Source organism: Cyprinus carpio, chromosome A22, assembly GCF_018340385.1.
Source record: "Cyprinus carpio isolate SPL01 chromosome A22, ASM1834038v1, whole genome shotgun sequence".
Lineage (NCBI taxonomy): Eukaryota > Metazoa > Chordata > Actinopteri > Cypriniformes > Cyprinidae > Cyprinus > Cyprinus carpio.
In genome coordinates this window covers 94,409-108,971 of record NC_056593.1, presented here as the reverse complement: position 1 = coordinate 108,971, position 14,563 = coordinate 94,409, and the positions used below count along the sequence as shown (strand labels likewise).

Here is a 14,563-nt window from a genome sequence, read left to right as displayed (position 1 = left end):
ATAGTGTTTTTTCTTTCATTTTCCCTGACTGCAGCCGTCAAATGTAACACATCAGTGATGCAAAACTGACGTCTATTTGCGAAAATGTGCTTTGATGCGCTTGTTTGAAAACTTGTGATTACAGCGCCACTCAGCGGTCAAAAGCTGCAAGTGCACTTTGCAGACGCCGCGGCGGCGGTACGAGCGGTGGTGGGGTTGGTGTTTTTGATGTTTTGGATGTTGTATTTGTGTATATGGAGGGTGTTCTTAATATGCATATATATATATGCATATTAAGAATACCCTCCCACCCCTTTGCAAAGAGCTTTACAGTACCTTCCCAGCCTCGCGGCTCTTGGCTCTCAGCTTGTTGACCTGGGACTCAGCGATGTCAGCTCGCTCCTGAGCCTCCTCCAGCTCATGCTGCACCTTCCTGTACCTGGACAGGTGAGTGTTGGCCTGCTCCTCCTGTTAGGATGACACAAGATATCCAACCCCTTTCAGAGAATTGCATTCATGGCACTGAATGTATTGAATAGAAAATGTCAAAACTTCACACTTAAGACATTTGACATTAGACTTACAGCTTCTTCAGCCTGGCGCTTGTAGGCCTTCACTTTCAGCTGCAGCTTGTCTACCAGATCCTGCAGTCGAGTCACATTCTTCTTGTCTTCCTCAGTCTTTGGGTGTAAGTATTGTTCATGGTCTTAGTTAAACTATGTATATTATAATGAAATGTAAATGTCTAAATCCAGTGTAGTTGTACCTGGTAGGTGAGCTCCTTCACTCTCCTTTCATATTTGCGCACTCCTTTCACAGCATCTCCACCACGTCTCTGTTCAGCTTCAACTTCAGCCTCCAACTCACGCACCTTCAGTAGAGTTATTTTTGTCAGCTGCCAAATCTCTGCCATAGCCAGTTCACATAAGACAGTATTTAGCTTGTAATTTACCCTGGACTCCAGTTTCTGGAGCTGTTTCTTTCCACCCTTCATGGCCAGACTCTCAGCCTCATCGAGACGGTGCTGCAGGTCTTTGACAGTCACCTCCAGGTTCTTCTTCATCCTCTCCAGATGAGCACTGGTGTCCTGCTCCTTCTTCAGCTCCTCAGCCATCATGGCAGCCTGATATATAAGCCAATTCAAGTGAACTAATCAGTATAGACTACAATGCCTTCCATGAAGGATCCCTTTGTTACCACATGCAGCTAAACAAAGTCAAATAACTGTTTAATTTAGAATAGAGCAACAGAATGTAAGCGCTCACATCAGTGATGGCCTTCTTGGCCTTCTCCTCTGCGTTTCTGGCCTCCTGGACTGCATCATCTACCTCACCTTGAACCTGGACCAGATCAGCCTCAAGCTTCTTCTTGGTGTTAATAAGACTTGTATTCTGTGGGATTTAAGCAGGTAGTTTAGTGTACATTTAACTAAAACTCTGTTATGATGTAACCTGAATTTGCTCCAAGTATAGTTTTTCTGTACTTGTGAGTGCAGCAGTCCCACACGCTCGCTGGCATCCACCAGCTCCTGCTCCGCCACTTTGCGGCCTTTCTCTGTTTGCTCCAGTGCAGCTCTCAGCTCCTCAATCTCTGCTTGCATCAGGTTATTCCTGCGCTCCACCATGGCCACCTGCTCCTTCATGTCCTCCTGTCCTCTGACAGCTTCATCAAGGTGCAGCTGGGCATCCTGTGGTAATTTTCTTTTATTTATTAGTTGTCATGCTTTAGTTAAAGGGTTAGTTCATCCAACAATGAAAATTAGACTGTGTTTTACTCACCCTTGAAGCATCCTCGGTGTATATGACTTTTCTCTTTCAGACGAATCCAGTCAGAGTCAGAGTCTCTTCTTGGTTTATATCAAAATCTATAAAAATTTATATCCGGATCTGTGTGAAGCATGTTTTATTATGGAAGCGCATGCTTTATTTGACTACTTGTGGAGTGTCTAACTGCAACACCCGCTGACTGCAATGATAGAGCTTGAAATAGCCAGGAGAATTTTTAATATAACTCAGACTGGATTCGTCTGAAAGGAGAAAGTCATATACATCTAGGATGCTTCGAGGGTAAAACACAAGCCAATTTTCATTTTTGGGTGAACTAACCCTTTAATTCATGTATCATATTCACATGATCAAACATTTAATATGTGTTGCAATTCCACATTCTACAAAAAGTAGGGATGCACCGGTACCACTTCTTCCAGAATGAGTCAATACTGATACTTTTTTTATTACTTGCCGATACGGATTCCTGTATTTTCAAAGCATTTGTAATTTAAAAAATTTTGAATACAGTAATCAAAAAAAAAAAAAAAAAACATGAATCATGTTAGCTGGCTTGATTTAGCAAACAGATATTTCCTTCAGTTACTTTCGCATGTAGTTATGCCTGTTAAAATGTATTGTACAAGCTTTTGTTAGTTTCACTGTTCATTTTATTGCTCTATCTTATTTTGTCTTTATTTTAATAGCAAAGTGCACATTAGAACTGCTCCACTGCAGTGGCTCATTACTCTAATCACAAGAAGTTTTCCTGTTATAATGCAGGGTACCACTCGTTAGACAAAAATCTTGTAACAGCGTTGAACAGATTATCTGAACTATATTTTTTTACATCCAGAGTGAGGAAAAGGGCTCAGAAAATCACTCTGGATCCCTCACACCCAAGTTACCCCATCTTTGAACTCTTGCCATCTTCCGGCGCTTCAGAGCCGCAAATACCAGGACAGTCAGGCACAAGAACAGTTTCTTCCCCCAGGCAATCTACCTCATGAACAGTTTAATGTTCCCCACTTATACAATAAAAATGTGCAATATCCTTATATTTATTTGTTACCCCTTCATCCTAGTACGTCCCTGCATCTTACTCAATCCAATTCCCTTATCATTTATAGCACAATTGTTTATACACTTATTTATCTGCAAAGGGTTTTTATTTTTTTATTTTTTGACTGTCTGTTGGTTGTGTCTTTTGTGTACTGGAAGCTTATGTCACTAAAACAAATTCCTTGTATGCGCAAGCATACTTGGCAATAAAGCTCTTTCTGATTCTGATTCTGATATAGAAGTCTTCTTACCTCTGAACTTAAACAGTTCCGCTCCTGCAAGGTTTGTCTAGTCCCGCCTGCTCCCGCAAACATTCTATTGTTTTGTATATTTATTTTTATGTTTAGCGTTGAATGTGTTTGTCTAGTCCTGTATGGTTGAATGTTATAGGGACAGATTAATGCAAATGCAGATCCCACTGTGTTCTGGATAATATAGCTATATATATAGATTTATAGATAGATAGATAGATAGATAGATACGATTTGTAATATGTATCATATCGCCAGATTCTTGCCGATACACAGCCCTAGTCCAGCAGTGTATTTGATTTCTTATAGCAAAAGAAGCTGTGGGGAAGTCGTGGCCTAATGGTTAGAGAGTCGGACTCGGGTTCAAGTCTCGTACCGGCAGGGATTGTAGGTGGGGGGAGTGAATGTACAATGCTCTCCCCCGCCTTCAATACCACGACTGAGGTACCCTTGAGCAAGGCACTGAACCCCCAACTGCTCCCCTGGCGAGGCAGCAAAAAAATGGCTGCCCACTAATTCCGAGTATGGGTCACCATACTTGGCAAAATGTCACGTCACTTTCACTTTTCTCTTTTTAAATTCAAAGTAAGATCCTAAAGTAAAAAAAATAAAAAAAAAAAAATAAAAATAAATATAAATATATATATATATATATATATATATATATTCATTCATAGGCCTACATAAAATTGTTGTATTGGACATTTCTGTCACTTCTGAAATTATGGCTACACCCCTGGTGTGACAAAATGTTCGCCTATACATAATACTTTTAAAGCTTTTTTTTTAAATCTTGCGGCTGACATAAATTTCTACATGAAAGTGACGAAAGTGACATGATATACAGCCAAGTATGGTGACCCATACTCAGAATTCGTGCTTTGCATTTAAGCCATCCAAAGTGCACACACACATCAGTGAACACACACACACTGTGAACACACACCCGGAGCAGTGGGCATCATTTATGCTGCGGCGCCCGGGGAGCATCCTGTGAATGCACTTGCAGAATGCAGAATCAAATTGTTAATCGAATCATATCGAATATAATTATGAATTGAATTGAATTGAATTGTTCTTAATTAGCAAAAATCATTCTTGAATCGAATCAAAAACCTATGAATCGTGAATCAAATCGATTCGTGGTCTACCCAAAGATTTACAGCCCTACTTTCCAGTGATGTCTGTGAGAAAGGGATATTCGCTTGACAAGGTTGTTCATCTGTGCCGCTGCACGCTGAATCCATTCGGCGTGTTTTGCTTATCGGCTTGCACACCTCAGCTATACAGGTGTGAATCAAATGTTTAACATTATATTAATTACATACATGTACTTCATAGACATTCTTAGTTTGTAATAACGCCATTCTGCTTTCTGTTTGTTCTGTTGTCTGTGTTTCTTTGCCTGGACACATCACCCTTTACATGCTGTGTGATATCGGAGTATTTTAAGGAGTATGAGAACGAGTACAGAAACCAGTATGGGTATGGGGGTATCCCTAACAGAAAGATACCTTGAGTTGGCCTTGAACATTCCTGAGCTGTTTCTGGGCCTCAGCAGCCTGGCGGTTGGCATGACTCAGCTGGATCTCCATCTCATTCAGATCTCCCTCCATCTTCTTTTTGACTCTCAGGGCATCATTTCTGCTCCTGACCTCAGAGTCCAGAGTGCTCTGCATGGAATCGATCACTCTTTGGCTGTTCCTCTTGATCTGTTCCATCTCCTCATCCTTCTCAGCCAACTTCCTGTCAATCTCACTCTTCACCTGGTTCAGCTCCAGCTGCACACGAAGAATCTTGGACTCTTCATGCTCCAGGGTGCCCTAATGGATAGTAGTAATATTAAAATTTCTGTCAACCTGACAGGAAAATGGTGTAATGTTCACCATGTTAGGAAATTAATTGATTTGACAGTTTTAAGTAACAATACTTCAGCTTCTTCAAGTGCAGTCTGGATCTCGGATTTCTCAGACTCCACTGTCTTCTTGGCTTTCTCTAACTCATGAATGCTCTTTCCAGTCTCTCCAAGCTGCTCAGTGAGGTCAGAAATCTCATCTAAAGGGTTTTAAAAAGAAGAATTGTAAACTTTGCTTTAATGCATCTCTTTTCTTATATCCTTAGTGAAGAAATAAATGTGTAAATTACGCTGCAGATTCTTGTTCTCCCTCTTCAGGGTCTCGAGGTGGTCAAGAGCTTCTTCATAGGAGTTCTTCATTTTGAACAGCTCAGTACTGAGAGAGCGAGCTTCTTTCTGAGCACCTTCTAGTTCAGCCTGGCTTTCCTCATACTTCTGTTTCCAGTCTGCTAGGACCTGAAGAAAAAATGTAGTCATTGTTGATTAGCAAAGTCCATGGTTCAAGGTTTAGGTCTATAAGTTATCCACATCTTTCTTACCTTATCAAAGTTTCTCTGCTTCTTGTCAAGGTTGGCAGCCAATGCATTTGCCCTCTCCACATCAATCATGAGGTCCTCTACTTCACCCTGAAGTCTCTGTTTGGTCTTTTCCAGAGAGGCACATTTGGAGTTCACTGCCTCAATTGATTCTTCAGCATCCTGAAGACGCTGGGCAAGCTTTTTCCTGAAGAAAGTGTTATGAAATGATGAAATCTTACTAATATTTGTGATATTAAACGTAGGGTACTGAAAACTCTTTTCTTTGCTGTATTTACTTGGATTCCTCAAGCTCCTCAGTGCGTTGGATGGCATCAGTCTCATATTTGGTTCTCCACTGAGCCACCTCACTGTTGGCCTTAGACATTCCACGCTGGAGTTCAGCTTTGGCCTCCTGCTCCTCCTCATACTGCTCTCTGAGCAAGTCACAGTCATGGCGGGCAGACTGAACCGCATGGGCCAGGGCATTCTTGGCCTTGAAGTCAAAAGTGAAAAGCATTGAAGTGAAAATGTTTCCTTTCCTATTGTGCACAGCTATGTCGTAGCTATACACATTACTTGATAACAGATTTTTTTTTGTAGGTACACACCTTAACCTCTTCTTCAATATGTCTCTTGAGTTCCTCAATCTGTTGAGTGTAAGCCTGTTTGCCTCTTGTCAGTTGAGAAACCAGAGCTTCTTTCTCTTCCAGTTGACGGCCAAATTCACCTAGTATGAGACAATGTATAATTTATAAAATAGTCATAAAAGAGTTGTATGACGTCAGTAATGGGGGCTTGAATCACTTTTGTTTCTACACAGTTCTGTGGCATTGTGTGTATGGTATATTCAGTATTTACATACCATTTTCAGTTTGGAGCCTTGCCTTGTGGGCATTTAAATCATTAAGTTGGCGTACAAACTCATCATTCTTTGACTTTAGCTCACTTGCTTGGTCTTCTAATGTACGGCACATCTTTTCAAGGTTTGCCTACATAAATTAAGAAATATAAACTCACTGAGATTCTTTTTGAAAAGTTAAAGTAGTTTTGAAAAACTAATAATAGATCTTTACTTTTTAAGTTTTCTCAAGATTATACCTTTGCTTTAGCCACAGCCTCCATGTTGCTTGTCAAGTCATCAATCTCCATCTTGTATTCACTCTTCTCCTTCTCCAGCTTCTGCTTGACCCGCTGGAGGTTGTCGATCTGTTCTCCGAGTTCAGCCACACTGTCTGCCTGCTTCTTTCGGAGAGCTGCAGCTGTAGCTTCATGCTGCAAGGTAGACTCTTCCAGATCACACGCAACGCAACTTCTGGAATTCGGCTTCACACTTTTTGTTCATCTCAATCTGCGCAGCAGTGGCACCACCAGCTTCCTCAAGCCTCTCGCTGATCTCTTCAAGTTCCCTGGAAAGATCAGCTCTCTGCTTCTCCACTTTAGCACGAGCAGCTCGCTCTGCCTCAATTTCCTCTTCCAGCTCTTCAATACGAGCCTAAGTAAATAAAGAAAATTAATAATCTCTAGCTGATCTTGTCACAGCTATTCATCAACCTTTGGAATGTGGGTGTTTTCACAGCTATTGTTCACAATCTGTGCTGAGTTCAAGCTGACTTATCTCAAAGTCCTTCCTGTTTTTAAAGTAGTGTTTTGTAAAATGTGCAAAATAATTACTTTTGTTCAAATGAATAATTGTGTAAAGTCAGATGTCTACTCACTTTTTTATCTTCTCATCGGATTGCTGCTTGTCATTCTCCAGGTCCATTATGGACTCCTGGGCCAGTTTCAGATCACCCTCAAGCTTTCTCTTGGCTCTCTCAAGGTCCATACGGAGCTTCTTCTCTTGCTCCAATGAGCCCTCAAGCTATTGTGACAAAAAATGTATAATTAAAATATTAATTGGCAACAATATTAATTTCCCATTGATTCATGGTCTTGTTCTAATGCTGAACTGCTAACATCATCCACTTGCTGCTCAAGCTTTGTCTTCGCTTTAGTCAGAGTGTTGACTTTGTCTTCCTCTGCCTGAAGGTCATCAAGAGTCTGCTGTTGTGCCTCTTGGAGGGCTTTCTTCTCTTTGCTCAGCTTTGCAATGCTCTCATCCTGAGAGGCCATCTCTTCTGTCAGGTTTTTCACCTACATGGATACATCGTTTACTGGTTTAATTCTCAGGAGCCTGAACTCAGAAGTGAGAACAAGATGTGAGAAGAATATTGACCTTATTTTCTGTTGCATGTTTCTCCTTCTCCACTTTTGCCAAGGTGAGCTCCAGGTCATCAATGTCTTTCTTCAGCTCGGAGCATTCATCCTCCAGTTTCCTCTTCTTGGCAGTCAGTTCAGCATTGATTTCCTCCTCATCCTCCAGTCTCTCACTTGTCTCTTTGAGTTTGGCCTCAAGCTGGATCTTGCTTTTGATGAGTCCTTCACACCTCTCCTCAGCATCAGAGAGGTTTTCAGATTCCTGTTCATTGACATGGATATAGTTAATGACTTATTTTCATAGCTGTAGGATCCATATTAGGATCAATAAGAGCTGAAATACTCACAGCAGCTACTTGCAGTTGAAGGTCGTTTTTCTCCTGAAGAAGTGATACCATTTTCTCCTTTTTTTTCTTCTTTTAGCTAATGCCTTTGTTAAATCTTCTTTCGTCTTCTCAAAGTTCTCTTTCATTGCTGCCATTTCTTTCTCAGTCTCTGCACTCTTTAGAAGAGGCTTGATCTTGAAGTAGAGCTTCATCCATGGCCAATGTTTGACATTCATGAATGAGCGGATGTTGTATTGGATGGCAAAAATTGACTCTCTGTGGAAGGGAATTTTTGTTTTTTGTTTGACCAAAATCTTCAACTTTATTTATTTTCTTGTAAATCAAATAATGTAAATTTAGGGTTAAATTTACTCACCTTCTCTCCATCATCTTTAAAAACTCCCTTCTCATGAGGAAGCCACGACAAAGAGCCTGAGTCATGGTAACCAGCTCTGCTAATTTCTCATCTCTCATCTCTTCAAGAGTACCCAACAGACCAGCTTTAAAGAACACCTGTACAAATAAAATAATGTACAAATATGTAAGGATGCTTAGTGGTGTTTTGGAAGCCTTTCCATCTAGAGTTGAGGTTGATTTGTTTTGGAACTTACTTTTGTGTGTCCAAACTTGTATTGGCTGTGGTCAACATCAATAGAGCCCAGCAGTTTCTCTGAGGCCTTTTTGTTGTCAATGAACTGTCCCTCAGGGATGACGCTAGCATTTAATACTTTGTATCTAGATGACATTTAGAGGAGGGTCATTTTCTTTTGAAGTCACAAAAACATCTTTATAAGATGGTGAAGATTAGGTGGTGCATTATCTCTAATTTACATAGGTTGCAAAAAGGTGTCTTTACCTCTGCTTGAAGTCACCATATAGGATTCTGCTGGGGAAACCCTTCCTGCAGATTCTGATACCCTCCAGCACACCAGTACACCTGAGCTGGTGGATAACCAGGAAGTTCTCCATCAGACCTGAAATGCAAATGTTCTTAAGGTTCCAGAGATATTGTCAAATCTGTGATACATTTGAGTCTTCAGGGATCAAGTTTCAAGTCTTGGATTCATTAGGAATCAAGCAGCGCACAAAGTGAGGGTGAGTGCTCCTCAGGTTAGTCATCAGCTTACCCAAGTTCTCCTGTGGAAATGTTTATGCCATTAGTCCAGTGTTTAATGGAGAAACTGGAAATCCTTCATTAAAAGAGAGAATCTGTTTACCCTAAAAAGTGCAGACACAGTCTGGAAAGAACCACCCTTCTTCTTGCCTCCTTTCTTTCCACCGCCACCCTCAGCTGTTTGATATCAATGAAATGAATAGTTATTGTTCATGTCTTGTTGATTCCTATAAACTTTTTAAATAAATTATTATGAGAAAATGTCTTGCACATAATTAAAACACAAAGGAATTGAGGAAATGCAGATGTTTATACCTTCTGCTCCTGCATGAGCAGCATACAGGAAGGCCAGCAGTTTGAGCGATGACTTTTGGTAGAGTTGCACGACAGAGTCGTTCAGTGGATCTTTGTTCTTGTCCAACCAGCCAACAATGTTGTAGTCCACAGTGCCGGCGTAGTGCACTAGAGAGAAGTGGGCCTCTGCCTTACCTTTGGCAGGCTTGGGCTTCTGGAAAGCTGCACTTTTGCCCAGATGCTGATCATGCAGTTTGTTTTTGAAGCTTGTGTCTGTAGCCTTTGGGAACATGCACTCCTCTTCAAGGATGGAGAAGATACCCATTGGCTGTTGAAGAAATATTTTCACTTAAGTGCAGACACAATGTGAATAGTCATTTTAATTAACTGAATGTCCTCTTACCTTTTCAATGAGCTCAATGCAGGCAGCCAAGTCCATACCAAAGTCAATGAACTCCCACTCAATGCCTTCTTTCTTGTACTCCTCTTGCTCCAGAACAAACATGTGGTGATTGAAGAACTGTTGCAGTTTCTCATTTGTGAAGTTGATGCAAAGCTGCTCCAAGCTGTTGAACTGATAATTAAACAGAACCAAGTTCTTGTAACTGACTGTTATCTTTTATGTCTTATAGACATTAATGATTGATGCTCACATCAAAGATCTCAAATCCAGCGATGTCCAGCACACCGATGAAGAATTGTCTAGGCTGCTTGGTGTCCAACATCTCATTGATACGAACGACCATCCACAAGAACATTTTCTCATAGACAGACTTGCAGAGAGCTGAGACTGCGTTGTTCACCTGAGAAATTCAAAGGTCATTGTAGATCATATTATTACACTTCTCACGATGATTGAGATTGTCTGAGACATTTCTCACTTTATCCATAACTTGTCAGTTATTGTGTTGATAAAGTTATCACCTGTGGTACTGTCTGGCCTTTGGTCACCATCTCATTCCCGACCTTCACTCTGGGGTAGCACAGAGCTTTCAGCATGTCAGTGGAGTTGAGGCCCATGAGGTAAGCGATTTTATCAGCCACTGAGGAAGAACAGTTTTATGCATTGTTGCTAATGAAGTCGATGTTTGCATGCTAATATGTGCTAATAGAACGTCTTACCCTCAGTGCCGTCAGGTTCGGCCTGCTCCTCTCTCTGCTTCTGTTTGAACTTCATGTTCCCATGATGCATCACAGCACCTGTCAGCTTGTAAATGCTGATTTTCTCATCAGCAGTGAAGCCCAAAATATCAATGGCAGTCTATTTTCACAAATAAATCACATTATTTATTACAGATTCAAAAAAGGAAGAAGGGTATTTTATATTACAGTACAGACCAAAAGTTTGGAAACATTACTATTTTTAATGTTTTTAAAGAAGTTTCTTTTGCTCATCAAGCCTGCATTTATTTGATCAAAAATACAGAAAAAACAAGTAATATTGTGAAATATTATTACAACTTAAAATAATAGTTTTCTATTTGAATATACTTTAAAAAAAAAAATTATTCCTGTGATGCAAAGCTGAATTTTCAGCATCATTACTCCAGCCTTCAGTGTCACATGTAACATCCAGTCTATCACATGATCATTTAGAAATCATTCTAATATTCTGATTTATTATGAGTGTTGGAAACAGTTCTGCTGTCTAATATATTTGATGAATAAAAGGTTAAAAAGAACTGCATTTATTCAAAATAAAAAAAAAATTCTAATAATATATATTCTAATAATATATTTTCTTTACTATCACTTTTTATCAATTTAACACATCCTTGCTGAATAAAAGTATGGATTTTATTTAAAAAAAAAGAAAGAAAAAAAAATTTTACTGACCCCAAATTACTGACCAGTAGTGTATATGTTATAACAAAATATTTATATTGTAAAAAAACATAGCTTCTTTTTTTTTTTTTTTTTTTTTTTTTACTTTTTATTCATCAAAGTATCCTAAGAAAGTATCACATGTTCTGAAAAAATATTAAGCAGCAGAACTGTTTCCAACTTTGATAATGAATCATCATATTAGAATGATTTCTAAAGGATCATGTGATAATGATCCTAAAAATTCAGCTTTGCATCACAGAAATAAATGATAATTTAAAGTATAATAAATTTAAAAACAATTATTTTAAATTGTAATAATATATCACAATATTACATTTTCTTTCTGTATTTTTGATCAAATAAATGCAGGCTTGATGAGCAGAAGAAACTTCTTTCAAAAACATTAAAAATAGTAATGTTTCCAAACTTTTGGTCTGTACTGTATGTGTCATGCAGTGTTCAGTCCATGCTAGTGTTTTCCTGATGTACATTAGCTCAGATATATTTAATAGAATCTGGAAATAGTACTACTATTAATAATAATGAAGTTGTCCACATACATCTGTGGCAATGAACTCCTCCACATCATTGATACTTTTGACAGTTATTTCACCCTGGCTGATCATTGGATAGTCATATGGGTTGGTGGTGATGAGCAGGGCCTCTATAAAAAGTTTATGTGCAGCATGTTAACAGTGCTCTCAAACTAGGTAATAACTGAAACACACAATCCTGTAGATTTCTCACCGAGCAGCTCTGGCTTGTGTCCAGTCATGAGCTGGTAGAAGATGTGGTAACTTCTCTCAGCAGACAGCTGGAATGTTACTCTCGACTTTTCCAGCAGATCTTTCCATGAAATAAATTAAGAAAAAAGACATTGACTTCAATTGTTTAACTCACATCTTAGCCTCCAAATAAAAATATCTGGCTTAAAACAAGATTGACTCACAAGTTTCAATATCAGCTGAGGCCAGTTTTCCAGTGGTCGCAAAGTGGATCCTGATGAATTTACCCTACAAAGAGGAAATATTCAGAACAGCTTAGAATTTCCCATATTTGAAATTTGAACTGAATTTGTATAATGCATTTCATTTGACCTCAGCAACTTACAAAACGAGAGGAGTTGTCATTCCTTACAGTCTTGGCATTTCCATAAGCCTCCAGCAGAGGGTTGGCTGCAATGATTTGATCTTCTAGCGACCCCTGGTGAGTATTTAAGTAATTTCATCATGTAGAATAATTCTGTCACTGTGCTTTGGATGATGTTTGATTTAGTGTAGTCACCTGCATTTTGCCGGGGACAGGTTCTGCTTTCCTTGCTCCAGACACAGCGATTGTTGCAAAGTACTGTATCACACGTTTGGTGCTGACTGTCTTTCCTGCAACAGATTCTCCACTGAGTGGAAAAGATGGAAAAGAACATATTTTAGAATATTAAAAATTAGTTGTTTGATATGTTAACATTTATGTAAGTGCTTCTTTAATCATCAGGCACTGCATTTTCATTCACACCAGAAATCTGATTAATCTGATATGAAACCGGCATTCATATGTACATGCATGGTTTTAGTGGCATCCCTTACGAAAAAAAAGTTTATTCAAGTGTGCTATTAGTATACTTCTTTTAAACAAAAAAATAGGAAAGTATGCTTTTAGTTTACTTTTTATGTACTTCTCAGAAATGGGCTTTATGTACTTCTCAGAAATATACTTAAAATGACATTTAAGTATACTTGACTTGTACTTACAAAAAGTCTAAATATACTTGAACTATACTTAAGTATACTTAATAAAATAAACTTGAAGTATACTACTTTTTGGTAAGGGATTGTCTAATCCTTGTATACAAGCAACACCGTAAATACACAGCTTTCTTTCCACACATTTTTATTTTTTACTTTAGTTATCCTATTTTTTTCCCAGCACATGCCTATTAGAATGACGCTTATGCATTCACATGTTCATGTAAGCCGCACTCTCCAGCGATATAGACAGGTTTTAAAGCTGCTTTCTCTCAATTGATTAAACAGCCTTCACTTTAACATGTTTCAGAGTGCTGCTTTCTGCTAAAATGGTTGAATAAGTGCATGGAAACACATTCAATAATTTAAGTTCCTTTACAAAAACCTTTTAATGATCATAGACTACTTACGTAATCAGGATAGATTGATTCTCCCTGTCTGAAATAAGTTCATAGTGTTATTTTATGGTAAACCACTTAATCTATCTTATTTTTTTTTTTATTTTTTTTAAATTGTAAATTTATCAAAATATATGCAGGCTTATGTTTAACACAATATAGGCACACTTCTAAGACAATCACATTCTTTTTTTATTGGTTTGCAAATTGGATTAAAAATGTATATCCCCACTTACCAGTGAGCATGAACTGGTAGGCGTTGTCAGAGATGGAGAAGATGTGAGGTGGGGCTTCAATCCTCTTTTTGCCTCTGTATCCAGTCACAACACCTGAGTCGTACACTTGGAGCCATTTTGTATGGATTGACAGTGACGCAGAGACAAGCCAGAGTAGGTCTGAAAAGGATATAGATAGTCCAGTTTTACAATGATGCCACCCCATACAGGAATAAAAACATGATTTACTTAGACTTACGTTAGATCATCCCTGCTGCGTAACGCTCTTTGAGGTTGTACAGCACAGCAGGTTCATTGAGGTGGGTCATCATGGCCATGTCCTCAATTTTGTCAAACTTGGGAGGATTCATGGGGAAGATTTCAGCTTCTTTTACCGTGAGTGTCTAAAAAGTGAGACATTTACTAAAAATTTAAATGTTTGATTCACGTGGCACATCACGTTGTTCACCTTCAGGTACATCTCTTCTGGCTCTGCCACAAAGAACGCCGTTTTGGCATCAAAGGGGGTGTTCTGAGCCTCGATTCTCTTCTTTCTGGCTTCCGGAGGTAAACGGCCGCCGGGCCGAAACACTCCATTTCACCATCTCCCATGATCGTAGTTTACTGTGACAAATAAGAAGAGAATGTGGTGAGGGTCCTTCACTCTGGTACTATAGAGCAGTGGTTTTCAAACTGAGACTTACAAAATGGGTCACCAAGATGATTTAAGGAAAATGTATATATGTATAAAATGTACTGTTACTTCCTCTACACTCAAAAATCTGGGTGTTATATTAGACAGCAATATGTCTTTTGAAAATCATATTTCCCCTTTTACAAAAACAGTGTTCTTCAATCTTAGAAACATTGCCAAGCTACAAAACACGTTACCTGTTTCTGATACAGAAAAGCTAGTTCATGCATTCATGACCTCTAGACTGGACTATTGTAATGCACTGCTAGGTGGTTGTCCTGCATCTTCAATAAACAAGCTATAGGAAGTCCAAAATGCAGCAGCTA

General features: G+C 39.0%; 1 pseudogene; it reads right to left on the bottom strand.

The window, feature by feature from the left end:
- Positions 1-306: 306 nt before the first annotated feature.
- On the bottom strand, positions 307-14,170 carry LOC109048403 (annotated as a pseudogene).
- Positions 14,171-14,563: the final 393 nt, after the last annotated feature.